Source organism: Lemur catta, chromosome 7, assembly GCF_020740605.2.
Source record: "Lemur catta isolate mLemCat1 chromosome 7, mLemCat1.pri, whole genome shotgun sequence".
Classification (NCBI taxonomy): Eukaryota; Metazoa; Chordata; class Mammalia; order Primates; family Lemuridae; genus Lemur; species Lemur catta.
In genome coordinates, this window is record NC_059134.1 from 58,696,939 (window position 1) to 58,723,308 (window position 26,370).

Sequence of the window (26,370 nt, forward strand, 5' to 3'; positions counted from 1 at the left end):
GCTCCTTTTAAACAATTCAGGCATTATGAAAAGAAAAATTACTTGCAATCTGAAACCCATTCCCCCAAGATAATACTGCTAATATTTGGGGAAACATCTTTCTTGAAATCTCTCTATGCTTACAGAATATTGTCTCAAACTTGACATAAATTGCACCCATCTAAACATCATGTTATGTGATAAATTTTTTTCTCTCGAGAATAAATGGTGAATAGCTTTTCATGTCAATAAATAGATGTTTCATCATTTTAAATGGCTGCTTAGTACTGCATCTAATGTATATGTCTCAATTTGTTTAACCAGCCCCCTATTAATGAACATTAATACTCCCCCCATCGACCACCTCATGTAACAACTTTGTGCATTCATCTTTTTTAAATCGTTCGATTATCTTTTTAAGGTACATTCTTAAAAGTAATGGAGCTGGGTCAAGAAGTATGCCCTTTTTACATTTGGATCCAAGTTGCCAAAACGTCCCCAAATTTGCCGGAAGACCAGTAAGGGGCTCCATTAGTTCTGGTGTTAGCGGCAACGAGGATGGCGAGGGGAGTACAGAATAACAGGTGATCTAACCCATGTAGGCCTATCCTCGGTGGGTTGGCATATTCCTTTCATTTTTCCTCTCTTTCTCTTCTTTTGCTTAACATGGAGGAAGAACCGAGAACTCCATCTCCCAGCATTTCGCAGGGACCACATTCCCTGGGAACTGTAGTATCGGGTTTGAGAAGGGTCCGGAAGGAGGGTGGGAGGCTGTGGGGCATGCTGGGAAATGTAGTCCAGCGGGTGGCAGCCTCTATACGTGTCTATGCAGAAGGTTGGAGAGGCTGTGAGCATTTCCCCTATGGGGATGGGGCTTCGGGGCAACCTGACTTCCCTCACAGGTGGTCTTGGAATATACAAAAGCCGCCTCCGACGGTTGGCTTTATTCCCTTGTCCGTGATTGGCGAGGGCGCGGCCCGAGGCATAGGGCGCGCGGCGGGAGGTGCAGGCCGCGCGCGGCCCGGAGCAAGGCATGCCGGGAGTTGTGGTCCTGGCGCGCTGAAGCTGTGGGACGTGTCGCGGTGCCGCGCCGGCTCCTCCTTCCCCGTCCTTCTCAGCGGTCCCCCGCCTCCTCCCTCCTTCCCCTCCTCCCTCGCCCGCAGCCGAGCGTCCCCTCCCCCCACCCGTCGGGCTCCTCGGCGGCTACTGCAGAGGATTCAGAACCGAGTCGCTGAGGAGGAGGAGGCTCCCGTCCCTGCGCGCCATCCGCCACCCTACTGGACACGGGCGAAGGAGCAAGAGCGTCGCAGCTGTAGCTTCCACAGAAGACAAGGACATCGTCGCCTCAGCCGCCGCCGCCGTTTTCGCTTGCAGCTGCTCGCCGGTGAGCATACCCCCCCCCAAAAAAAAACCCCGGTCCGCAAGTCCTGAGCCTGGGCCGGGGGTGCTGGGGAGAATGAGAGTGGGGGCTGCGGAGCCCCCACGCCTGCTGGGGGGAGGGGGTTGAGGTCGCGATGGAACCGCGGGCTGGCGGGGGAGACTTGTCCAAGCGCGGGCTGGGGGTGGGGTGAGGGTGGGACCCAAGCAGGTTGGGGGGCGGGCGACGAGGAAGGAGGACTTTTAATGGGGAATAACCGGACCTGGGACAGGAGAGTGGGGTGGGGGCGTCGGGTTGGAATTTGGGATGGTCTTGGGTGAGGGGGGAGATGAGCCTGGACTGGGATGGCTTTTAATGGGGGAGGGGACTGAGTGAGGGTGGTGATTTGGGGTTGGCCTGGAGCAGTTGACAGCTTGGGATCTGAGCCGGGGTTGGGGGTATAGGAATGATTTCAGTAGAGTGGGACGTACAGGGTTGGAGAAGACCCTGGGGAGTGTTAATTCAGGAAGGTGGAATTTAGGGTCGACGTGGGGCAGACTGATGAAGGTGGTAGGAGCTAGGGGTGAGGGGCCTGGAAAGGGTCGACACCTGAGCTTGATGTGGGTGTTTGTCATCTGGGGATGATGGAATTTGTGGAGACTTACGGAATAGCGTGGGGTAGGATAGACCAGAGGAGGTGGAATTTGGGGTTTTCCTGGGGTGGACTGATGGAGATTGGAATAGGAGCTGGTATGGATGAGACGTTCAATGGAGGGAGTGTGGTGATGAGCTGGCAGGAAGGGGCCAAATTGGAAGTTAGGCCCAAAATGGGAGAACAAGGATTGAAATTGGGGGTGGGGCACAGTGGAATAGGATTTAAGGTGATCTTAGAATCAATCACTGGAAGGGGCAAGGTGGCTCCCTGGGTGTGAGGTTGAGGCAGAGGGTACATAGGACATCACTGGGCTGGACTCATTGAAAGGGTTGGCAGGTGGTAAGCAAGGTTAGGTTATGATATCTTGAAGAAAATGTCCCTTGGCCAAGGTGGCAGAGGGAGTTTTGGAGAAAGAATGCCAGAAATGAGCTGGTAGGTCTGGAGAGGTTGTTGCTGATGGTTAGGTAGCCAAGGGGAAATTTAAGGAGTGAGAGACCTGGAGTTGCTCGTATGAATGGAGCAGAGAGATGGAAAGGGATAGTGAGCGGTCCTGGGAAGAAGTGGGTTGGATTTTTCTGGAGAGTAAGGATTTGGTTAGTCTCCAAGAGACACAAGAGGGTTAGGAGTTGGAACACTTAAATGGACAGATTTGGTGGCTGTGTTTGGGGGAAGGGCAGTAAGGTTGTTAGAGGGGACACAGAAGGTGCATTAAAGAATTTCCTAGAGGACGTTTCAAGCTGTTAGTTTGATGTTTTTGTTTGCTTGTTTCATTTATATTAGTATCATTTGGAAGCCAAGTCATTATATTAGTATCCTTTAGAAGCTCAAAGGGTAAAGTTGAGAGGAGCTTCAGTTAAGATAGAATTAAGGAGGGGAGGGTGTCTTCTATTATTCATATAGCATAAAAGGAAAGTTGGGGGGAAAATGCATTTCCAAACTAAAGGAGGGAGAAGATGAAATTAGAATGTGAGAGATATCTTTCTATATGTTGTCTTTGCCTTCTTCTTTCCCCGTCTCCCTGGTGGATTCAAAAACTAGTCCTGGAATTTGGAATTTAAATAAATTTGATGAGCTTGAGATTGTTAAGGGTGCATTCCTTCCTTAAGAAATGATGAATGGGACTGAAAAATATGAGGCTGAATTTATTTTCTAGGCAGGCAACATGTACATAGGCAAAAAGAGCTTACCCCCCCCCCTTAAAATTGATTGCTGGAAGACTCCATTTATTGGTGTCCTGGTTTGCAAGGCAATTAGGCCCATCATTGTATTGCAGGCTAATAATCCTGAGATGAGTCTTGGCACCACCACTTTATGTAAACAGAGAGAAGACAGGAAATATGGAAATGTCATAAATATTCATTGGTGAGATGGTTTGGTACTGATGGAGTTTTTCATATGATTCCCTTTTGACATTGCTTGATAAGATTTAAAATAATTGGATTGTATTTCTGTAGATTGAATTTTCTTCTAAAGGAATTCAGATGATCAGGATTCTGTCAGATGTGGATAAATAAAGTATATGGAGTCTTTTTTTTTTTTGGAATGATGTTGATGTAGGCACATTGCATTAACTACAGAAACAATGTCTCCATCTATTCATCAGAAATTTAATTTAAAGCTTAGTGATATGCTCATTCTCATGGCAGAATGGTGATGATAGAAGGTAGAGAGGAGTGTAAATGCAGGGAACATCTTTAGGGGAACAGTTTTCTGGACTTAATTGCATTAAGTATGATATGTTAAACATGAAGTGGCTGTTGATTAGATCTCAGACTGAGAAAAAATGTGGAGGGATATAAAGAAGATAAAATTGGCACCAATAGGATCAAAATCATTCTTTTTGTTTTTGTTCAATCTTCAGAGTTCAACTTGGAAACAAACCATTTTCCTTGGCTTTCACAACTAAGCACATAAAAATACCCATTTAGAATCTTTTTTTTTTTTTTTTTAGTTTCAAAATGGGCAGAATGATGGAAAGTTGGACTTATCCTTTGAATTGAAAGTGATTTGTTATAAGGAAGCTTTCTGTATTGCAATAAAAATCAGGTTTTAGCAGTTACCTGTAATTCAGTGAGAGTGTAATCCAACTAATGCACGCATTTCTCCTTATAACTTTACTCTGGGGTCCAGACGTTGTTTTTGTGGATCTGCAGGCTTGGTCTAAAGAGATGGGATGTTTACATTAAAACCCTAGCTTTTAATCTTGGACTTCTCTGAAAACAAACAAACAAACAAACAAAAACCCTAGCTTTTGAGAGCTCAAAATGAAAAGTAATCAACTGGGAGAAATGTATTGGTGGATTTTTTTTTCCCCATAGCTGTGGTCACCTGTGCAGTAGTAATGTGTATAAAGTGCTTTAGTATTATATCTTCAGCTCATTTTATCCTTCAGATACCTGGTGAGAAGGGGAGAGCAGATGGAGATATTGGTAGACAGATGCCTTGGTAGAATAAATAGCCCATGAATTTAGGAGTCAAGAGTCCTAGCTTCAAATCTCAGTTTCACCACTTGAAAGCTGAGTGATTTCAGTAAAGTTATTAAAAACTTTTCGTACTTGGTTGTAATAAGTATACAATATTGTAAATGTACTTAATGTCACTGAATTGTATGTTTATATTTGGTTAAATGGGGGGGAGAACCCCCAAAACCCAAAAAACTTTCATACTTCACAAAGCTGTCAAAGGGAACAAACCAGTTCATGTCCTGAAAACACTGTGCATATATGAAAAATCTTATTTGCTATTTATTTATTTAATGCCTGCTAAGTACCAGGGGAAATGAAAATGATCAAAAAGCAGTTGTCAGGAAGCTTTCAGTGTCATGGGAGAGAGAGTAAATTTAAATACAGTGAGAGAAGTGAGGCAGAATGGACCCGGTGGTTAAGAGTATGGGTTCTGAAGTCTGCCTGCTACTTACTACTAACTGTGTGACCTAGTATGGGCACAGTGGGCTCATCTGTAAAGTGTGGATAATAGAAGTAATCTCATAGGGTTGTTTTGAGAACTAAACAAAATAATCTGTGGAAAGCATTTAACACAGTGTGTTATATAGTACACATTAGAAAAATAATAGCTGTTGCCATTATTATTAGAGATATAGGCTGAAGCTAGAATAGTGAATAGCCTTATGTGGCCTACCAATGAGTTATTATTATGGTATTCTATTATTTATTAAGGAGATACTATTTTGTATTATGATCTCATAGTTTATCTGCATATTTGCATGTTTATAGTCCAGGAACTTTTAAACAGTTCTTTAACTGCCAAGAAAAGTACTAAATAGATGTTAGCTGTTATCATCTCCTCTATACAATAAGAAGAAAGACTATGCTCTGAGAGGTTAAATGACTTGTTTAATGTTACACAGCCAATAAATGGACAGGTTTGGGGTATAGTCCCAAAATTCTAATTCTTCAATCCTACTTATATCCTCTTTTTAAATTGTGAAATATGCCTTATTTATAAAAGTGTATAAATGTAAATCCCCAATTTAAAGAATAATAACACAGTGAAGACCTCAGTACTCGATACCCAGCTTAACAAAAAACGGAGATTTCTAGTACCTTTAAAACCTCTTGTGAGGCCCTGTCTGATTGAATCTGCTGCCTTTCCCCTTCCTCAGAGGTAACCACTTTCCTAAATTTTATGTGAATAATTTCCTTGCTTTTCTTTATACTTTTACCAAACATGTACCTATCTCTAAACAATATAATTTTTACCTTTGCAACTTTTTATAATAGAATCATAGTGTAAATAGTCTTCTGTGACTTGCTTTATTCTACTTATTCTTATTTTTTAACTTTAAATAAGCTTTATTTCTTCTACCATAAAGTAATATATGCTCATGATGGAAATTGAAAATTATAAAAAAGTAAAAAGCAAAATTATTGTCTGTAGACCCATTGCCCAGTAATACTTTCTATTATTATATATGTGCGTATACTTAGGAATATGGGTAGTCCACATAGCAAGAGGACCTTACCCTTATGGGTCATCAGATTACCCAAATGTAGATCAGTTGTACTTGGAAATAGGAATAGGAGGGTATAGTAGCAGCCTTTGTGAGCTCTGAAAGAGCACTGTCTTGGAGAGTTTTTCTCATTGGCAGGAGTTCTGTATATTCTAGATTCTAATTCTTTGTTATACCAGTTTGAAGCTTCATGTCATGTTTTGGCTAGTCACTTAACTCTTTTGGTCAGAATTTTTATGCGTCTTTTTTTTTTTTTTGCAGAAAGGCAACCTGGTACATTGGTCCTCACCTGATTGTGCAGGAGAGTCTGTCACCTGATGCACAGAGAGTACCATGAATAGGAAATCCTCAGTTATACAGATCAGAAGCTTAGTAACCTATTTGCCAAAAATTTTTTATGTGAGAAATCTGGAATCCAAATTCATTAATAATCTGTTAGAGCTTCAGTTTACTTATCTGTAAATTGGGGCTCAAGTGAGATAATAAATGTGAAAATACTTTTTAAACTATAAAGGACTATAGAAATGTTAGTTGCTTTTACTTCTCTTCTGCTTTATAAAACTGAAATCAGGATACTCTACACATAAGTAAAAAGCTTTTTATATTTGGTTTATTGCTTTTCTGAAGGGTTTTTCTCCCAGTGGGGGAGGAAATACATGAAGGTCAGTTCACAGTTTCTGTCTTGAAACTTGAAGATTGTTGGATATAGTGGGACAGAAAAAGTGCTAGAGGACTGTCTCCTAGTGAATTTATGGGACCTGGTTCCACATTAACTGTGCTGGCTGCTCAAAGCGAAACAATTGAGACTTTATTGAGGTGGAGAATGCAGTATACACTGTTTGCTCTTCGTTATCCTGACAAATACAGTCATTTCCCTCTTAGTTTTCTACCTGTAACTTACTACAGAGAAAGTGATGAAGTGAGGACTGTACATGTGTAAAAGGGAGATAATCCTCCATTTTTGGTTGATATATGTATTAAATGAGAGCAGAAGGACAAAGTACCTAAAACACTGACTGGTACATACATAATTGGTGCTTAATATCATAGCTATTATTATTATTATTTATGTTTTTATTTTACTTATGAATTGTTTGGAGCTAATTTCTCCTCCAGGCTATTCTTCTGTTACTCAGTATTTTCCTGGGCTACATCTCCCCTCACTCAGTTTACATTTGGAATGTAAATTTATTTTAATAATATCATAAGTAAAGCAAAATAAAGAATGTAAATCCATAACTGCAACACATTCCAGGGTCAAGGAGGTGGTTTTATGCATGACAGATAGGTTTAAGACATCTGTTCAATTATTAGATGATAGGCAGTAAGGGAGTACTGGGAGTCAGGAATAAAAAAATTCCCTGCTCTTAAGGAGCTTAGAGACTAGGGGGAATTAGGTACATCACACATAATCGTAGCATAGGGGGATAGATACCACAGTGGAGGCATGGACAGAGGGCATGGGGAGGATGGGGGTTAGCATAGCCTGGGAAGCAGGAAATAGAGAGATATATAAAAGGTGTTAATGCTTAAGGTGAGACACAGTCTTCCTTAATTGTTCCCTCCGTGTGTTCTAGTAGGCCTTTTTTGTACCTCTCTTTAAAGTCTTTTTAGCATGCATACCTACTGGAAAACCAAATAAGCCAATCCTCAATCATGCTGTACTATCATGGTCCTACTCATTCCATATGCTATGCTTTCCATCTGGAAAGCCTTCTCCTTACTAAATTCCTTATTTCTTATTTTGTCCACTATATGAGCCGTACTGTTGAACTTAGTTCATCATTTTTGCTCATCCTGGTTTGTTGTTTATCAGGAAGAGATTTTTAAAGTTGTAAAAATAGCTGATATATTTTTGTTTGTTAGTTTTTTTAGAGACAGGGTCTTACTCTGTTCCCTAGGCTAGAGTACAGTGGTGTGATCATAGCTTACTGTAACCTCCGACTTCTGGGCTCAAATGATCCTCCTGACTCAGCCTCCCGAGTAGCTTGAACTACACGTGTGCACCACCACACTGGGCTAATTTTTAAAATTTTTTGTAGAGATAGGGTCTCATTATCTTGCCTAAGCTGGTCTCCAACTCCTGGGCTCAAGTGATCCTCCTACCTCAGCCTCCCAGAGTGTTGGGATTACAGGTGTGAGCCACTGCGCCCAGCCGAAAATAGCTGATATTTAAGAAAAGATCTTTATTGTTTCTACCTTCTCAGTAAATGTTGCTAATCCTTAGGACTGGCTTCTTGGCTCACTGGATGTTTTTAGAGTCTTTCCTTGAATAGTCTTGCCCATATGCTAATGACTCTTAAATCTCTATATCTAGCTCAGAGCTCTCTCTTGAGCTCCAGACTTGTCTATCTCCCTGGCTACTATCTCCCACCTATAATACATTCATTCCAATGATCCTCAAATTTAGTATATCCAAGACAGAGCTCATTTTCCCCATCTACTTCTTCTGACTTCCCTCTTTCCACCCCTTCCCTCACAAAAAGTTAAAATCATCTTTTTGTAGTTTTGTCCTAGCTTAAAGTTATTATCATCCATTTAGTTATTCAAGATATGAATTTGTCATTAGTCTTTTCTTCGCCTTTATGTCTCTTAGCCAAACATAAATTCTTCTAAATATTTCTGAAATTCAACTCCTCATTCCTACTATTACCCGCTTAGTTCAGGCAATCATCTCACCGGGACAAGGATAGCCTTCTAACTGGTCTCTGTATCATTCATCTCGTAAACCTGTCTTCCACCCAGCACCCAGAACAGATGTATATATCTATGTCACTTCCTTGCTTAAATCCCTTCCTTGGCTCCTTAAGATGACATATTAGGTCTTCTGTGACCTGTTCCTGTATACTCCTCGTGTCTGATGAGAGCATCATGAGCGGCATGCAGTTTCTACGGACAACTTGTTTCATACCTTTGCCCATCCTTTTAGGTTAGGTGTATCATCTCCCCCAAGAAACCTCTCAGAGCCCCTAAGGTTGTCATAGACAACAAAGTGTCCTCATTTGTTCCCAGGGAGCATCTAGTACATGCCTCTGTCAAGTACTTGCCTTATTTTAGGAAGATTAACTGTTTCTGTCTGCTCCTTCACTTAACTATAAGTTTTGTGAGGGTGGGAACTATGTCCAAGTCACTTTTATAGTCCTAGCTCCTGGAATATGCCTTGCAAGTAGTGATTGATTAGTTTTTGAACTGAACCTATAGAGAATAGTTGACAAACAAGTAGTATGATACTCTAATGAGGAGTAGGTAAATTTTTTTCCCCCAGATGTGGGTTTTTAGAATTTAGTATTTAATTGGATTGATAAAGGCTTTGATGATGATGAGATGTATAGGACAAGGTTCAAAAGAAGAAGACACAAAGATGTTGTGTTTGGGGGTTAGCAAATGCTTTCTGTAAAAAATACTTCAGGCTTTGCAGGCCACATACGGGCTCTGTCATCCCCCCACCCCCTCCCCCTCTTCCCCTCTTTTTTTTCTACTTTCCCCTCTTTTTCCCTCCTCCCCCATGTTCTTCCCTCCTCCTTTTTTTTTTTTTTTGAGACAGAGTCTCACTTTGTTGCCCTGGCTAGAGTGAGTGCCGTGGCATCAGCCTAGCTCACAGCAACCTCAAACTCCTGGGCTTAAGCGATCCTACTGCCTCAGCCTCCCGAGTAGCTGGGACTACAGGCATGCGCCACCATGCCTGGCTAATTTTTTCTATATATATTTTTAGTTGTCCATATAATTTCTTTCTATTTTTAGTAGAGACGAGGTCTCGCTCAGGCTGATCTTGAACTCCTGACCTTGAGCGATCCACCCGCCTCGGCCTCCCAGAGGGGTAGGATTACAGGCGTGAGCCACCGCGCCCGGCCTCTCCTCTTCCTTTTACATGGTTTTAAGAATGTAAAAACCATTCTTAGCTCACAGGACATACAAATAGGCCATGGGTGGGCCATAGCTTGCCAGTCCTTGGTATGTTACCAAAAAGCAGCTCAAAGTTGTAGAATGTTAAAGAACAAAGAAACTAAAGCAAGTTCATATTTCTTGCTTTATTTATTTTGTAAAATTTAGTTCCTTGGGCAATTATACATATCTTTAGTATCAAAAACAATTGTGTAGGATTTTTTTTGTCAAACTATATTTATCTAAAAGTTTAACATTTTATTAAATGGGCCATTGGTCTCTGTATGAATATGCTCTAAGATATGTTCTAAGAACACCTTGGTTTATAAAGCTCCAATAATCCTCCTGCCACTTAGGCAATTGTCTGGGTCCTTTCAAAATATGCCTATTTTTATGATAAGTTGTGCTTTTTCTTAGGTATAGACATTTTGAAGGAACCCTGGGCTGATATGTTTTTCAAAGTAAACTTTAATGCCTGGGTAACTATGACCTTGGTTTGCCTTCTGATCATGTCCCTCAAATTTGACTATTTCTGCTGATGCTTATTTATTTTCTAGCTTCTGTTTTGTAATTTTTCTAAGCATTTTAGTTTTCTGATGTGTCTTCCTCCCTCTTTTAAGTTGATAGCAAAAATCCCTGTCAGTAAATATAGTTTTGTGGTTTTTTTCAGACAGGGTTTCACTCTGTCCCCCTGGCTGGAGTGCAGTGGTATGATCATAGCTCACTGTAACTTGGAACTCCTGGGCTCAAGCTATCCTCCTGTGTCAGCCTCCCAAGTAGCTGGGGCTACAGGTGTGCACCACCACACTGGGCTAATTTTTTTTTTTTTCAATTGAGACTGGGTCTCTCTCTGTTGCCTGGGCTAGAGTGTGGTGGCATCATCATGGCTCACTGCAACCTCAAACTTCTTTAGTCAAGCAATCCTGCCTCATCCTCTTGAAAAGCTGGGGCTACAGGTGTGCCCCACTGCACCCAGCTAATTTTTTTTTTTTTTGTACAGACAGGGTCTTGCTGTTGCCGAGGCTGGTCTTGAACTCCTGACCTCAAGTGAGTGATTCCCTGGCCTCAGACACCCGAAGTGCTAGAATTACAGGCGTGAGCCACCATGCGTGTCCAGCCTCATTTTTTAAAAAAATTTTTTTGTGGAGATGGGATCTTACTATCTTGCCCAGACTGGTCTTGAACTCCTGGGCTCAAGTAATCCTCCTGCCTCAGCCTCCCAAAGTGTTGGGATTACAGGCATGAGCTACCATGGCCAGCCTATTAGTAAATACAGTTCTACTATTTGTACTTACCCAAACATAATTATACTACTTTATTTGATCTATAGTGCATAGGTTGGTCATGTGGCATTGTTTTCATTTTAAGAATGAAGAAATTAAGATTTAAGAGGGTAATCTGTCTCAGGCCTTAGGACAAGTAGGGAATGAGGATAGGAAGACAAAAGGGATCTGATATTTGCTTATCTATAGTAGATAATATGCTATGTGCTTTCTCTTTATATAATTGAATTCTCATATTTCCACTGTATAAGGAATCATGCCCATTTTACAGAAGATGAAACTGAAGCAACTGAGGACTACAGAAGATTAAGTAGTTTGCATTTGGTTCCATAGCTGATAAGAGGAGAAAAGCTTATATTAAAAACCTGATCTGCCTTGCTCCCAAGGCCTTGTTCTTTTTGCTGTACTGTGTATAAATCTTCCTGGTTTTAAACTGTTAGATCAGTAGTCTTTGACCTACTTAGACAGCTAGTATCTCACTACTCATTAGAATCACCTGAGGAGCTGTTTAAGAAAAAGGAAAAAAAAAAAGAAAAACATCAGTTCTACCCTAGACCAGTGCTAACATAACTTCTGTTGGTGAGCCTATGGCAGGTGTGTATATGGGTGTATGTTTATATACAAAATATAAAGTAAAACAAAATTGTATTGAAGTATATGTAACATGTAGAAAAAAAATTGCACAAAAAATATAACCAGCACTCAGATCAAGAAAGGGAACGTTACTTTCTCTTCTACGGCAAGCAATAAACTTCCAGTACCACAGATTATTTTTGCTTATTTATGAAATTTCACAAGGTATGACTGACTTTTTGTACTCAATATTATTTGTGAGACTCACATTATTAGGTATGTAGGTATAGTTTATTCTTGCTCCTTGCTATATAGCAATGTTCTCAAACATTGCAGTGTCTTCACATTCTTACTCATTACTAAGGACCCCAAAGAGCTTTTGTTTATGGGTTATATCTATCAGTATTTACTGTGTTAATATTTAAAACTGAGAAATTTTTGAAGTAATTTATTTAAGAAACCTCTATTACATGTTAACATATTTTTATGAAAATAAGTATATTATTTCAAACCAAAGAAATTAGAAGAGACCAGGCACAGTGACTCATGCCTGTAATCCCAGAACTTTGAGAGGTCAGGATGGGAGGATTGCTTGAGGCCAGGAGTTTGAGGTCAGCCTGGGAAACATAGCGAGACCCTGTCTGTACAAAAAATAAAAAAATTAGCCAAGTATGGTGTATGGTGGCACATGCCTATAGTCCCAGCTACTGGGGAGGCTGGGTGGGAGGCTCGCTCGAGCCTAGGAGTTTGCGGTTACAGTGAGCTATGATTAGGCTACTACACTCCAGCTTGAGCAATAGAGCTGATGCCTTGTCTCTACAAAAAGTAAAAAAAGTTAAAAAAACAAAATAGATGAATAATATTTTATAATTTTCCAAATCTCTTTAATGTCTGATTGGATTCATATCTGTTTCTGCATTCAATCTGTTGTGATTATTTGTTTTGCATGGAGTAGATAAAGAAAATCCAATCCCATATAGATAATTGGAAAAGGGAGGAATGTTTTAATTATCTTTGTAGGTAATTGTGGATATTCATCTTTAATACTACACCAAAACTTGACAATTGGTAGTTTCTTGAGGTTCATTGCCTTGTGGAATCTGAAACTATATTAATGAGCTTTTCATACTTTGTTACATGAAAATCCATTGGTCTGTTTTGCACTTTGAAATAGATCTTTTACCTATGCATCATTTTGTAGCATCACGGGTTGGTCATTTGGAAAATATTGATTCACTCAGTGTCTTAGTCTGCTTTGGCTTAAACAACACAAATTTATTTTCTCAAAGTTCTGGAGGCTAGAAGTTCAAGATCAAGGTTTCAGTGTGGTCATTTTCTGGTGAGGGTTGTCTTCCTGGCTTGTAGATGGCCACTTTCTCTATGTGTCCTCACACAGTGGGTTAGTGGGGGAAGAGAGTGACTGTAAGCAGACAAATTCTCTGGTGTCTCTTATTAAGGGCATTAATCCTATGCAACCCCACCCTCATGAGCTCGTCTAAACCTAATTATAAGTCATCTAAACTAATTGCCTCCCAAAGGCCCCATTTCTAAATACCATAATATTGGGGCATAGGGCTTCAACTTAGGAGTTTTGAGGGGACACAGTTCAATCTATATCACTGAGTTATGCAGATCTTCTGTTTTTTGTTTTTTTTTTTTTTTTTGAGACAGAGTCTTGCTCTGTTGCCCGGGCTAGAGTGAGTGCCGTGGCGTCAGCCTAGCTCACAGCAACCTCAGACTCCTGGGCTTAAGCGATCCTACTGCCTCAGCCTCCCCAGTAGCTGGGACTACAGGCATGTGCCACCATGCCCGGCTAATTTTTTGTATATATATATTTTTAGTTGGCCAGATAATTTCTTTCTATTTTTAGTAGAGATGGGGTTTCACTCTTGCTCAGGCCGGTCTCAAACTCCTGACCTGGAGCGATCCACCCGCCTCGGCCTCCCAGAGTGCTAGGATTACAGGCGTGAGCCACCGTGCCCGGCCTCAGATCTTCTGAATATTGACATATTCTATTGTATAATGTTAAAAAATCACATTTGTTAATATCACCACTGATCTCATCAGACAAGTCTTTTCTAATTTTCGCTTGAAAGCTCAAATTTTATCATCGGCAATAAATACTGACAGTTGTTTTCCTTGAAGTGACAGATTCACATTGTTCATTTTCAAAAAAATGTCTGCCAAACATCCAAATCTGAATAATTATTATTTTTCTTTCAAGTAAAAATGGTGTTTTATGAAAAAAAGTAGTTAATTCAGCTTGCAACTCCATTGCACAGGTTGTTTAGTGCTTTTCTTTGAGACGATTCTTGTACCTTGATTTGCAGCAGAAATGCTTTATGTGTACATCCCATTTCTTCACACAGAATATTAAAAAGATGTATAATTAAGGATTGAGATTTAATAAAATTAACAGTTTTTGTTTTGAGACAGAGGTCTTGCTATGTTGCCCGCTGGTGTCAAACTCCTGGCCTCAAGTGATCCTCCTGCCTGAGCCTCCTGAGTAGCTGGGACTATAGGCATGGGCCACCATGCCCGGCTAAAAGTAATAATTTTTACAGCTTCATCAAGAACATTCTTAACATTCTTTAGTGAAACTGAAACTAGCTTTTTTTTTTTTTCTTAACATGACCATGAAGAATGCAATGACACTATTACAGTTTGGTGTCACTGCCTTGGTTCAGTATAAGATGATATGTTATATTTTCATTTGTTAATAAGATTATATTTCTAGGCTTTACTTATTTCTTATAAGGGGAATAGGTGGTTTTGTCAAACCTGTACTAAAAATACTGTTTTAAAGTCAGTGTGAATGCAGTTTTTTCCCTTAGCTTAGTAGAACCAAATAACTTCAGCATTGAGCCATTTCACAACTTTGTCAGGATGTTAGAAAATCACTGGGCTTGGTGCTTATTTTTCTCCACCTTGAATGAAGTAGCCTTTAGAGAACTGTGGATAGCTGTGCATAAAAGTGTTTTTGTAGGTTTATTAGGTCTCTATCGTTAGCTTGGAGCATTCATAGTACAAAAAGAAAAAGATGAAGCCATAGACAAACAAAGTTGGTAATGACTTTGGTTTTTCACTGTGATTGGGTGCAGTAGAATGGAGAAAGAGGTAGGCTAGATAAGTTATAGTGCTAAACATTATTTTACCTTCTAGTTAGCACCCCTGTATAGCCTGGAACCTTAGTTCTGGGGATGGGGAATTAACATTGTGTACCTACTTTGTGCTAGCCCCTGTTATTTTAATTAAACCTCACATTTTCCTATAGGGTGATCATAATTATCTTATTTTACATGTGAGAAAACTTAGGCTCAGAGATGTTGAGCCTATGTAGGCCCATCAGCCAGTAAGAAGTGACTAGGGTAGAATTTATCTCCAGACTTTTCTGCCTTCAAAGCCTATGATTGCACTTTCTTATGTGCCATGCTGCCTTCCAGGGACAGGGTTTCATTAATTATTCATGTATCCCTCATACTTGGAACCTAGCAGGGGCTTAGTACATTTTTGTGGAGTAACTGAGTCAATACTAAATGAGTGAACCAGTTTTTACAGAGTAGGATGTAATCTAACCACTCTGAGCTACTGTGTTTATGTTGGTGCTACAAAGTACAGAGTGATGCAGTGGTTTTACACTCTAGGATCTTTTTTCCTCATTTGTTGCTATAGGGAAAGGGTCAATCATCTTGACGATAAACTGTAAAACTATTTAAATAATTTGGACATTTAGGAATCTGAGAAATCTAATGGAATGAATTTTTCCTATTTGTTAATTATCTCTTTAGAAATATATAGCACATCTATTTTGTTTTGGCTTACCTCTTTACTAGATATGAGACCTTGGGCATGTTACTTTACTTTTTTGTGTCTCATTATTTTTTAATCCTTATAAAGGCAAAGGCAGGCTGGGTGTGGTGGCTCACTCCTGTAATCCTAGCACTGTGGGAGGATTGCTTGAGCTCAGGAGTTCTAGACCCGCCTGAGCAAGAGTAAGACCCTGTCTTTACTAAAAATGGAAAAGTTAGCTGGGCTTTGTGGCACACACCTGTAGTCCCAGCTATTTAGGATGCTGAGGCAAGAGGATCGCTTGAGCCCAGGAGTTTGAGGTTGCAGCGAGCTACAGTGATGCCACGGTACTCTACCCAGGGCTACAGAGTGAGACTCTGTCTCAAAAAAAAAAAAAAGGGAAGGGCAGGAATAATAGTACATAATTCCTAGGTAGTTGTGAGAATTGAATGAGATAATTCATATAAACAACTTACTGTAGTGCTTGTCCTATATTACTCAATAAATGGTAGCCATTGATTTATACTTCTAGAATGGAAGTATGGGATTTATTGTGACTTTCAGTATATGGAGAAAGAACAATATGTTCATTTTTAAAGCATCTTATTAGAGAAATAAAGCACTATATTTATTGATTTTATATTTTGGTATTTGTTTGCTGCTTGTAGTTTACTTGGTCTTCTTGGTAACAAAGCCCAAGTTTTGGCTATTTGCCTGGATTTCTTGGTGAACCAATGATGCAGGTGTGCTGTGACCTTTTACTCTCCATTAGCTCTTTGTTTTTTTAGAGACAGAGTCTTGCTCTGCTGCCCTGGCTGGGGTCCAATGGCTCAATTATAGGTCGTTATAACCTGGAACTCCTAGGCTCAAGCCATCCTAGCCTCAGCCTCCTGATTAGCTAGGACTACAGGTGTGTACCACAATGCCTGGCTAATTAAAAAAATTTTTTTTAGAGATGGAGTCTTGCTATGTTGCCCAGGCTGGTCTTTAGCTTCTCAAGTGATTCTCCCACTTTGGCCTCCCACAGTGCTGGGATTGTAGGTATCAGCCACCACCCCCAGCTTCCATCTATCTTTTAAACTTTGTGGTCTGGTTTCTGATTGAAACAGATTGGATTATTCTGGAGAGTTCACTGAGGTTGATCATTCTTAATTAAAAATGTCAGTGAATGAGGGAAACACCCCTTTCTAAATTTTTTCTAACTGTACCCGTCATTGAGGGGATCTGATATTTCTTCATAGTACCCTGCCCCAGAGGCAAAGGAGGAGGTTTTTTTTTCCCTGCATTTATTTATTTTGGTGGTAATATTATCCTTATTTTGAGATTTATGGCTCCGACAGTACATTTTGATCAAGCTGTGGAATTATGCAGGGAAAAATCAACTTCATTCTAAGAGCATATCTGAAAGCCTGCCCTTTAATCTGGTGTCATTGTAGGAGCACTGTCCCCTAGAAGGGAGTTAGCATGAAACTCTTGACTACTTAAAACCTTTGAGATGAGGTTCAGGCTTCCTAATATGGTATCTGAGGCAGTTCAGGATCCTCTCCCTAACTTCCTCGCCAGTGTCATTCATTGTTTGTCTCTCCTCTCAGCTTGCACGTTTTACCTTTAGCACTGCTGAAGTGTGCATTGTACTGTGCTTGCGGTTCTTCAGATGTGCCATGCCTCTTCTCTCAGTGTCTTTGCACATGCTCTTCTCTTGGCCTAGACATCACTTTGTTACTCATAATTGGTCTACTGTGACTCAGCCTTTAAGACTCAGTCTAGGAGTTAACCTTTTCCAGAAAGCTTTCATTGACTTTCCTAGGTTGGGATTGAGTACCCCATCTCTGGGTTACTCTGATTGTGATTATCCATTTATTTATTATTTGTTGGTCTCCTCCACTTGCAGTGGGCAGAGATCGTATCTGATTATCTTTTTATTCTCAGACTTGTCTTGGGACCTTGCGCTGAATAGGCACCAGTAAGGACTTCTCAAGTGAATCCACAGTTTTAGGCTGGCCTGTTAGCAGTTGTAATTTCCCAGCTAGTCACCATTACTCCATGTTGCTCTAGGCTGAGTTTTAATAGAGTGGCTTTTCTGTCATGGCTGTTGCCCCTTGCCCCCTGCCCCTTGTGTTTTCTCCACTCTACTTCAGCTCACTTTCATGAAGCTGTCTTCTACTCTTTACCCATAGCTGGGTAAGTGGAGCTGTGTATGTATTGGACACATAAATACTCAGAACTTTATTTGTGGCAGATCCTGGAATCTCACTTGGAATGAATGAAGATCACTGTGATGAATGGAGAAGCTGGGATCTTACGATTACTTTTCTGACTCTCAGTCTAGTGTTCTTATTTCTGCTTCCAAATTTCTTCTTTATTAACCTTTGGTCGATTTTAACTTCTAAATAATGTAAAACGAGTGCTACAGAACCAAATTTGATCAAATTCTTGTGCATTTGATTTTTTTTAAACTGAAATAAGGGATTTGACTTATCTGTTTGATGGTGGATATCTGAGACTTTAAGAAATATGGGGGTTTTATGACTACCCTATTAAGCCCGTAGTAGTTTCTAATAGGTGATTAATTATGATTCTCAAAAATATTTTACTCAGCGTCTTAGTAGCAAGCAAAAATAATCAGTTATGTATATATTCATTCAGTCAGCATGGGTATCAGGGTCTGTGTTATGTTGGTTCTGATGATACAGAGGTGAATAAGATGTGGTCACTGTCTTCAAGGAGCTCCCAGGTGGAAGGGAGATAAGATATAAACAAATACATTACAGTTCAGTATGTTGCAGATGCTATAAGTAGCAGAGAGGGAGTATTAAAACCTTTTTCAGGGATGAGTTCTTGGAGGAGGAGAAACCTGAGTTTATTTATGAAAGAGACTAGGTGTTGTGTGTGGACGATTCTGGATATAAATTCAGAAGACCTGAATTTAAACCCCAATTCAGCCACTTATTAGCTGTCTGATGTGGGTAAGTTGTTTAAGTGCTCTGAATCTCAGTTTTTTTCCCCTGTAAAGTGAGGATAATCATGTCTATATCTACCTTTGAAAGTTGTGAGGATTTAATACATGTGAAAGAACCTCATAACTGTGCTATACAAGTATTATATTCTGGTTTCTGTTTTTTATTTACTCCTTGACAATAGTATTTTGACAAATTGGAGCATCAGTTTTCATACCCACACCAGAAATAAGTGAGAAAAAGATTGAGTATATTAGTATGTAGATGTCATTCATGAAGTGCTAACACTGTAAACATCATGAATTAGGGCAAATATTTTAAAGTCCAGAATCCATGAAACTTTGATTCTGTGCTATTATGGAAGATATTGCTTAAGGTGCCTAATGAATGGTCTCTGAAAAATTATTGAGTATAGTTCTGAGTGGCTTGGATAGCAACACGCCAAATAGAAAGAGCTCCATTTCCTGTCAGAAGACTTAATGCTTGCATCCCAGTGATGCACCTTATTATGTCTGTGCTACCAATCAAGGTTAACATTTCAGAATTTTGTTTTCCCTATCAATAAAACAGAAAAATAATAGTTACTTTGTAGACTGTGAATTAGGGATAAATTGGGTAAAATGTAAACCACTAGCCTTAATCAGTTAAAAGTTTAGTTTATGGAATGTTAAAAACCTTTTTCCCTTTCATTGGAGTAGACATCTTTAGAGAAACTGGCTTTAAAGAATGGCGGGGGGGTGTGTGGGGGGTGTGGGTGGGTGGGTAGGATTCTGTCATTTATACTATATGGACATTGATAGTATTTTACCTACTTCAAGTTTACTCCTCAGAATAATTTTGCAAGGTGAGTTTAAATCCCAGTGGTTGCATTTACTTGCTGTGTGACCTTCAAAGTTATTTAATCATTCTATAACTTATTTTCTCCATCTATTAGATGGAAATACAATGTTATTTAATGATATGGTTGTTGGGGGGATTAAATGAGGTAATTAAAGTGCTTAGTTCTGGCACATGGTGTGATTTCAGTAAATAGTAGTGCTATGAGTTGATTGTGTCCTACCAAACTTTGTATGTTAATATATAATATATGTTGATATAATCTACAATGTGATGGTATTTGGAGTTGGGGCCTTTGGGAAATAATTAGGTCAGGAGGGTAGAGCCCTCATGATGGGATTAGTGCCCTTATAAAAAGAGACACCAGAGAGCTTGCTTCCTCTCTCTGTGCTCTCCACTATGTGAAGATAAAATGAGAAGAGGGCCATCTGCAAACCCTGAAGCAGGCTCTCAGCAGATACTGGATCTGCTAGTACCTTGAGCTTGGACTTTCCAGCCTCCAGACCTGTGAGAAATAAATACTTGTATTCTGTTACATTATAGCAGTCTGAACTAAGATAGGTAGCATTGTTAAAATCACGTTCATTTTATTTATTATTATTATTATTATTTTTTAAACACACCTGTGCTTTTCCTTGGAACTTTCATTTTATAAACGAGGAACTGGACACAGAGTTAGAAACCTGACTAGATTCACTAGTAAAAATTAAGGATGGGATTCAATCCAGGTTTGTGTGATGCCGAAGACTTTGTTGCTTATCTTTTTACCAGGCTGTATTTTATAATTAACAATTCATTTGTATGGAAGTGTATTCTGAAATGCTGTAGAGTGCTTGGAAATAGTTTGTTGTTCTTAGGTACTTAAAACTTACAGTGATGTTTTAATAATAGTTTACATAAACTTGAAACTAAATTGGCTAAGGAAAAAACTCTTTGGCCTGGCTTCTCTGTGATCAGACACAATTTTTTTTTTTTTTTTTTTTGAGACAGAGTCTCGCTCTGTTGCCTGGTTAGAGTGAGTGCCGTGGCGTCAGCCTAGCTCACAGCAACCTCAAACTCCTGGGCTTAAGCGATCCTACTGCCTCAGCCTCCCGAGTAGCTGGGACTACAGGCATGTGCCACCATGCCCGGCTAATTTTTTCTATATATATTTTTAGTTGGCCAGATAATTTCTTTCTATTTTTCTTTTATATATATATATATATATATATATATATTTTATTTCAGCTCTTCATGGGGGTACAAAACTTCAGGTTATATACATTGTCCGTGTCCCGCCCATCCCCCTGAGTCAGAGCCTCAGGCGTGTCCATTCTCCAGACAGTGCGCCTGGCATACACCATGTAGTCATACCTCCATCTCCTCCCCACCCACCTCCCCGAGTCAGCACCTTCAAACATGACCATTCCCCAGATAGTGCGCAATGCACTCATCGTGTAGGCATGCATCCATTCCACTCCGCCCCCCCCCCCCACCGTCTCAGTCTGATATCCAATTGGTATCCTTCTCCGATGTGCATTTAGGTGATGATCAGGGAAACCAGTTTTCTGGTGAGTACATGTGATGCTTGTTTTTCCATTCTTTGGATACTTCACTTAATATAATGGGTTCCAACTCTCTCCAGGAGAACCAAAGAGATGTCGTATCATTGTTATTTCTTATAGCTGAGTAATACTCCATGGTCTATTTTTAGTAGAGATGGGGTCTCTACTAAATGTGTGTATACACCCATGAAATCATCACCACAATTCAGGTGGTGAACATATCCATTACCTCCCCAAAATTTCCTGGCATCCCTTTGAAATCTCTCCTCCTGCTCTCCCCCATCCAATTGACCACTGATCTACTTTCTATCACTATAGATTAAACAATGGTTCTGAAGTCAGACCAATCAGGATTCAGTCACTTCATCTCTCAGCCTTACTTTACTTACTATAAAATAGGGATTCTATCATCTGCCCAAAGGAAGATTAGGAACAATGTATAATACATAAAGAGCCTATCATAGTGCCTGACACATAGTAGGCCCTCAATCCCAGGAAGCCATTATTACCAGCCAAGCTTTCAGTTGGTGGTCCAGAATACATTTAGTAGGTCAATGCCAAAATGCATTTCTATCACCTAGAGCTCCTGTCCTCTTCCACTGAATGGGCTTCCAGTGTTTTTGAAGCTGGGAAATTCAGATTTAGGCATCTTGAGGCCCTAAGGGGCTTTCTGGTGCTCCTTCCTTCCCACCCCCATGCCCAGTGTTCCACATGCTATTAATTATGAACAGATGTTCTTCATAAATAAGCAAAGAACTCCACAGCTGATTTTTGAATTCTTTATGCCTATGTTTAAGTCTGGCATTGTGATAAAGCTGCATAAGCAATGAGCTTCTAGTCAAAGTTCCGGGTTTTAGTTTTCATTCTGCCTTGGGCAAATCATAAAATCTTTCTGAGCCTCAGTTTTCTCACATGTAAAGTGGGGGAGGATCATACTTCACAAGTTTGTTGAGAAATTAAAGGAGAATTCTGCAAGTGAGTTGTATCATGAGGTTATATTGACAATGTATCTATTACGTCCTATGACTGCTTTCCCAGTGTTAGAATTTTGTAAAAGGTTCAGGTAGCATTTAAATCTTTTCTGTTACAGATTTTTTTTTTTTTTTTTTTGAGACAGAGTCTCGCTTTGTTGCCCAGGCTAGAGTGAGTGCCGTGGCGTCAGCCTAGCTCACAGCAACCTCAAACTCCTGGGCTTAAGCGATCCTACTGCCTCAGCCTCCCGAGTAGCTGGGACTACAGGCATGCGCCACCATGCCCGGCTAATTTTTTTTTTCTATATATATATATTTTAGTTGGCCAGATAATTTCTCTCTATTTTTAGTAGAGACGGGGTCTCGCTCTTGCTCAGGCTGGAGATGTTTTTTAAAGTATTTTTTTTTAGTTTCTACTAATAGGTAGAAGAAAAAAGCAAAAACCAAAGGTTAAAAGCGCTTAGACTTTAAAGTTAGAAACTTTAATTCAAATCTTAGTTTAGTAGCTGTGTGACCTTGGAAAAGTTATTTAATCTCTCTGAGCCTTAATTCTCACCTGTCAATAAGGGATATCTGTTCTACCTCAGAAGGTTGTTGTGAGGATTGGAAATAATGTGTGTATAGTGGTTGGCTTATAGCAGATGTCTAGTGATGCTAGTTTCATTCATTCTATTTCCAAAATTGGTAGACTGGTGGATTCATTGAACTGTTACTGAAGGGATTACTTTTGCCTTCCCCATTCCATAATGCAGTTCAGCACAGGATAGCTGTTAGGTAGTGTGTCTCAGATTTCCCATTTAAGTCTGTAAATGTAGTTTGAGGTTTATGATGTTAGCAGTTATTGTAAAGGGATTTTTTTTAAATAATGGGAGGAATCTATGCCATGCCTTTGTACTCATTCATTCTCATTGCTCTAGCTGGAGTTACTTTGTATTGTGGGAGCCAGGGAAACCAGGGGCCATTTTTCTTGTCTCTTCTATTTGTGTTTATTTGGGTTGGAGGATTGTCTAAAGGTTTCCTAGTGAATAAAGTGGATTTGCTGAATTCAGATTCTTCTTCCTGGGCAAACCCAGGAACAACCTACAGGGGAGGAAAACAAATAGGAAAATGTAAGGAAAATTGGTGAGTTCTCTTGAAAAATTGTCGGGATCTTTGAGTTGGGGGGCATGTGAATAGTTAAGTCTCCATTCCTCCCTTTCCCCTCCAGAGCCTGTACACTCCAACACAAAGGGAGCTTTAAGATGGAGGTCTGCATTGTAATTTCCTAGAAATTACTGCTTCTGGTAACTGCTCATTCAGTTTGCACCTCTTTGCTGCAGTAGATGAAACAATGGAGACAATAAAGCCATTTATCTGATAGCTGTAGCCTCAATGGGATGTTTGTTTTAATAATGGTATAATTTGCAGGGCTCATAAATTGTGATTTTATTCTCATGGAACTAACTGCCCGGTAGTATTTGGATTCTCAGGTCTCCTGTTGTGGATAATTTCAGCAACATTCTGGCTGACAATTCCTTTTATTCCAGACTTCGTTTTAGATTGTTCAGGCTGGTTGGGTAATTAGCCCAGTGCAGAGCCAATTTTCTTTAGTTTGGGGCTGGCAGGTGGTTACTAGGTAACTAGAGAATTTGCTGAAAGGGGAAGAAATTCTGCTTAGGGATTCAAGGCAAACTACCCAGGTTTGTTTTGATGATCTGGGATTAAAAAAATTCTATCTAATGCCAAAATATGTGATGAAAATTAAAAATTTAAGTCATCTGAATATTTATTTTCTATGGTACCAAATGACTCATTATATTTGGAATATCATATGTTTGAGTTATTAATTTTCATCTACATGTTTTGGCAGGGAATATCCACAGAGGCAAAGGATGATAATAGCTACCACGTGCTAGACTTTGCCCTAGGTGTTTTACATACATTATCTCTAATCTTAATGAGAACTCTGAGAGGTAGATATCGTTTCCATTTTACCTATGCAAAAGCTTAAATTCAGAGTAGTTTAGTAGCTAAATTGAGGCATCCCAGCTAATTAGTGGCAGTTTACCAGATTCAAAACTTATACCAGGTTCTCAATTATAGTATGAGACATTTTGAAGATATATTCAAGTGTCTATTAAACTCTTAGATAATAAAGCAATTGGCTTAATAATATATTGTACATGAATTAGTACCTATCATCAGATGTGTAGGACAGCAGTAAGGTACATGGAGTATTTTGATTATCTTACCAAAATTAAAGGACTTTCAGATATAATGCTGTTTTAAGAATTCTTCAGAAGTTTCCAAAGCATGGTATGGTTACTGGAAATAGCCTCAGACTTGGAGTTTTCAAAATCTTGATACTGTCATTTATTGGGTGATCTTGGGTAAACCTCTTAACCATCATTGGATAACCCTTAACCCTTGGATGAGGCTTATTTTGCTCGTCTGCAAAATAGGGATATGATATCCACTTTACAGAGATGTTAGGGTTAATGTATTTGGTAGTGTCTATTATATGCCTTTAACATAGTAGGGGCTTGATAAATGTTGATTTTCTTCTTTCTTGATTAACTCTACTACTAGTGGAGTATCAGGAGATAATTTGATGCTTCTTTCATCATTGCTGCAGGGTTTATTAAAAGATGGCCAACTTCTAGTGCCATTATGCTGATACTGTTTAACAGAGTTCTTTTTTTTCTAGGAATTTGTTGCTTTAGCTAGGTAATTTGTTTAAGGGACATTTAGGCAGCTGGTTTATTGTTCACACTTTCTTGGTCGAAAGAGTGAGTTTATATGTGGAAAGGGCATTGAGTTTGTAAACATACAAACTTGCAAAGTTCAACTTTGCTATTAATACTTAATATTAGCTGAGTTTTTGGGACAACTCTTTCTCTGAGACTTGGGATAGAGATAATAATAGCTGACCTTCCCATCTGTTGTGAGGATCAAATGAGATAATGGATGTGAAAATACCTTTTAAATTGAAAAATGCTAGGAAAGATAGTAACTATTATGTGACTTTCATAATTAGATTAGGTGGGGCTTAGTGAGAATTTCCTACCATTTAAAAAAATAATAGGCCGGTCGAGATGGCTCACGCTTGTAATCCTAGCACTCTGGCAGGCTGAGATGGGAGGATCGCTTGAGGTCAGGAGTTCAAGACCAGCCTGAGCAAGAGTGAGACCCTGGCTCTACTAAAAGTAGAAAAATTAGCTGGGTGTGGTGGTATGCACCTGTCGTCCTAGCTACTCGGGAGGCTGAGGCAGGGAAATTGCTTGAGTCCAGGAGTTTGAGGTTGCTGTGAGCTAGGCTAGTGTCACAGCACTCTAGCCCAGATGACAGAGCAAAACTCTGTCTCAGAAAAAAAAAATATGGGATGCTTCTTAAATTTGCATGTCATCCTTATTCAGGGGCCATGCTAATCTTCTCTGTATTGTTTCAATTTTAGTATATGTGCTGCTGAAGTGAGCACAGAATTTACTACCATTTTAAGAGGGAAATTTAAAATTTCACTTGAACTATATAAAGAAGAATTTTTTTTTTCCAGAGCTAGGGTCTTGCTCTGTTGTCCTGGAGTGCAGTGGCTGGATCATAGCTCATTATAACCTCAAACTCCTGGGCTCAAGCAATCTTCCCACCTATGCCTCCCAAGTAGTTGGGACTATAATTGTGCCACCGTGCTCAGCTAATTTTTTAATTTTTATTTTGTAGAGATGAGGGTCTCGCTATGTTGTCCAGGCTGGTCTTGAACATCTGGCCTTAAGTGATCCTCCTGCCTCGGCCTTCCAAAGAACTGGGAGTATAGGTGTGAGCCACCATGCCCAGCCAAAGAAGACATTTTGATGAGTTTTACCAGAAGAGGCCAGAATGAGCTCCTGGTTAGAGAAACTACTGAGTGAATGTAACTACATGGTGGAAATGAGAATGGGGTGAGGAGGGGGTACAACTGTGAGGCAGGCCAAGGGGACTTAGGGAAGAGCTTAGACTTGAGGTTTGCATCTTGATCTAGTATTGATCCATAGAACAAGGAAGAAAGATGCTCCTTGATTAGAAAAACTTAGGACATTGGGCAATGTGTGGAGGAGAACTGGTTGAAAGAATAGGGTTGGAGTTTAATAGCTGTAGCTTCCCTCATGAGGACACTCAAGTTGAATTCCCAGTTTTAAGTCTTCTAGGAATATGTACAGAAGTTAAAATAGATTTTTCTTCATTCCTAACTCTTCCTATCCTCCAACAGTTAAGTGTGTCCTTTTTTGGCAGAACGTTCCAAGTGAGTCTTGTGGTTATTGCACATGAATCCAGTGGTGGCTCTCAGGTGATTATATTGACATATCTTCATTTAAAGAAGCGCAGGTGGCTAGCAAGTAGGGGATCTGCTTCTACAGACTAGAAAGCTTAATTTTATGTGGTCATATTCAAGTTATCTCTTCCCTGAAAATTGATTCTGTTTATAGTGTTTCAGGAGTGCAGATGATATTTTTCCCAAGTGGAACATCAACCCAAATTTTCAATGTGTTTAATTATTGGTGTATCCGAATGCTGCATTGTATTGGTTAAGGATTTTCCCATATGAAGACAGGCTTCTGTC

General features: G+C 39.8%; 1 protein-coding gene and 1 non-coding gene across 3 annotated transcripts in view; one reads left to right on the forward strand and one right to left on the reverse strand.

Moving 5' to 3' along the window:
• Positions 1 to 1,054: 1,054 nt before the first annotated feature.
• Positions 1,055 to 26,370, forward strand: part of FAM168A (family with sequence similarity 168 member A) — a 177,446-nt gene continuing 152,130 nt past the window's right edge. For both annotated transcript variants that reach the window (XM_045555508.1, XM_045555509.1), the window contains exon 1: positions 1,055 to 1,363. The gene's annotated coding sequence lies outside the window, so the exon portion shown is untranslated. The remainder of the gene's footprint in view (positions 1,364 to 26,370) is intronic.
• On the reverse strand, positions 25,148 to 25,254 carry LOC123643037. Its single transcript, XR_006736614.1, has one exon. It is a non-coding gene; the product is annotated as a U6 spliceosomal RNA (small nuclear RNA).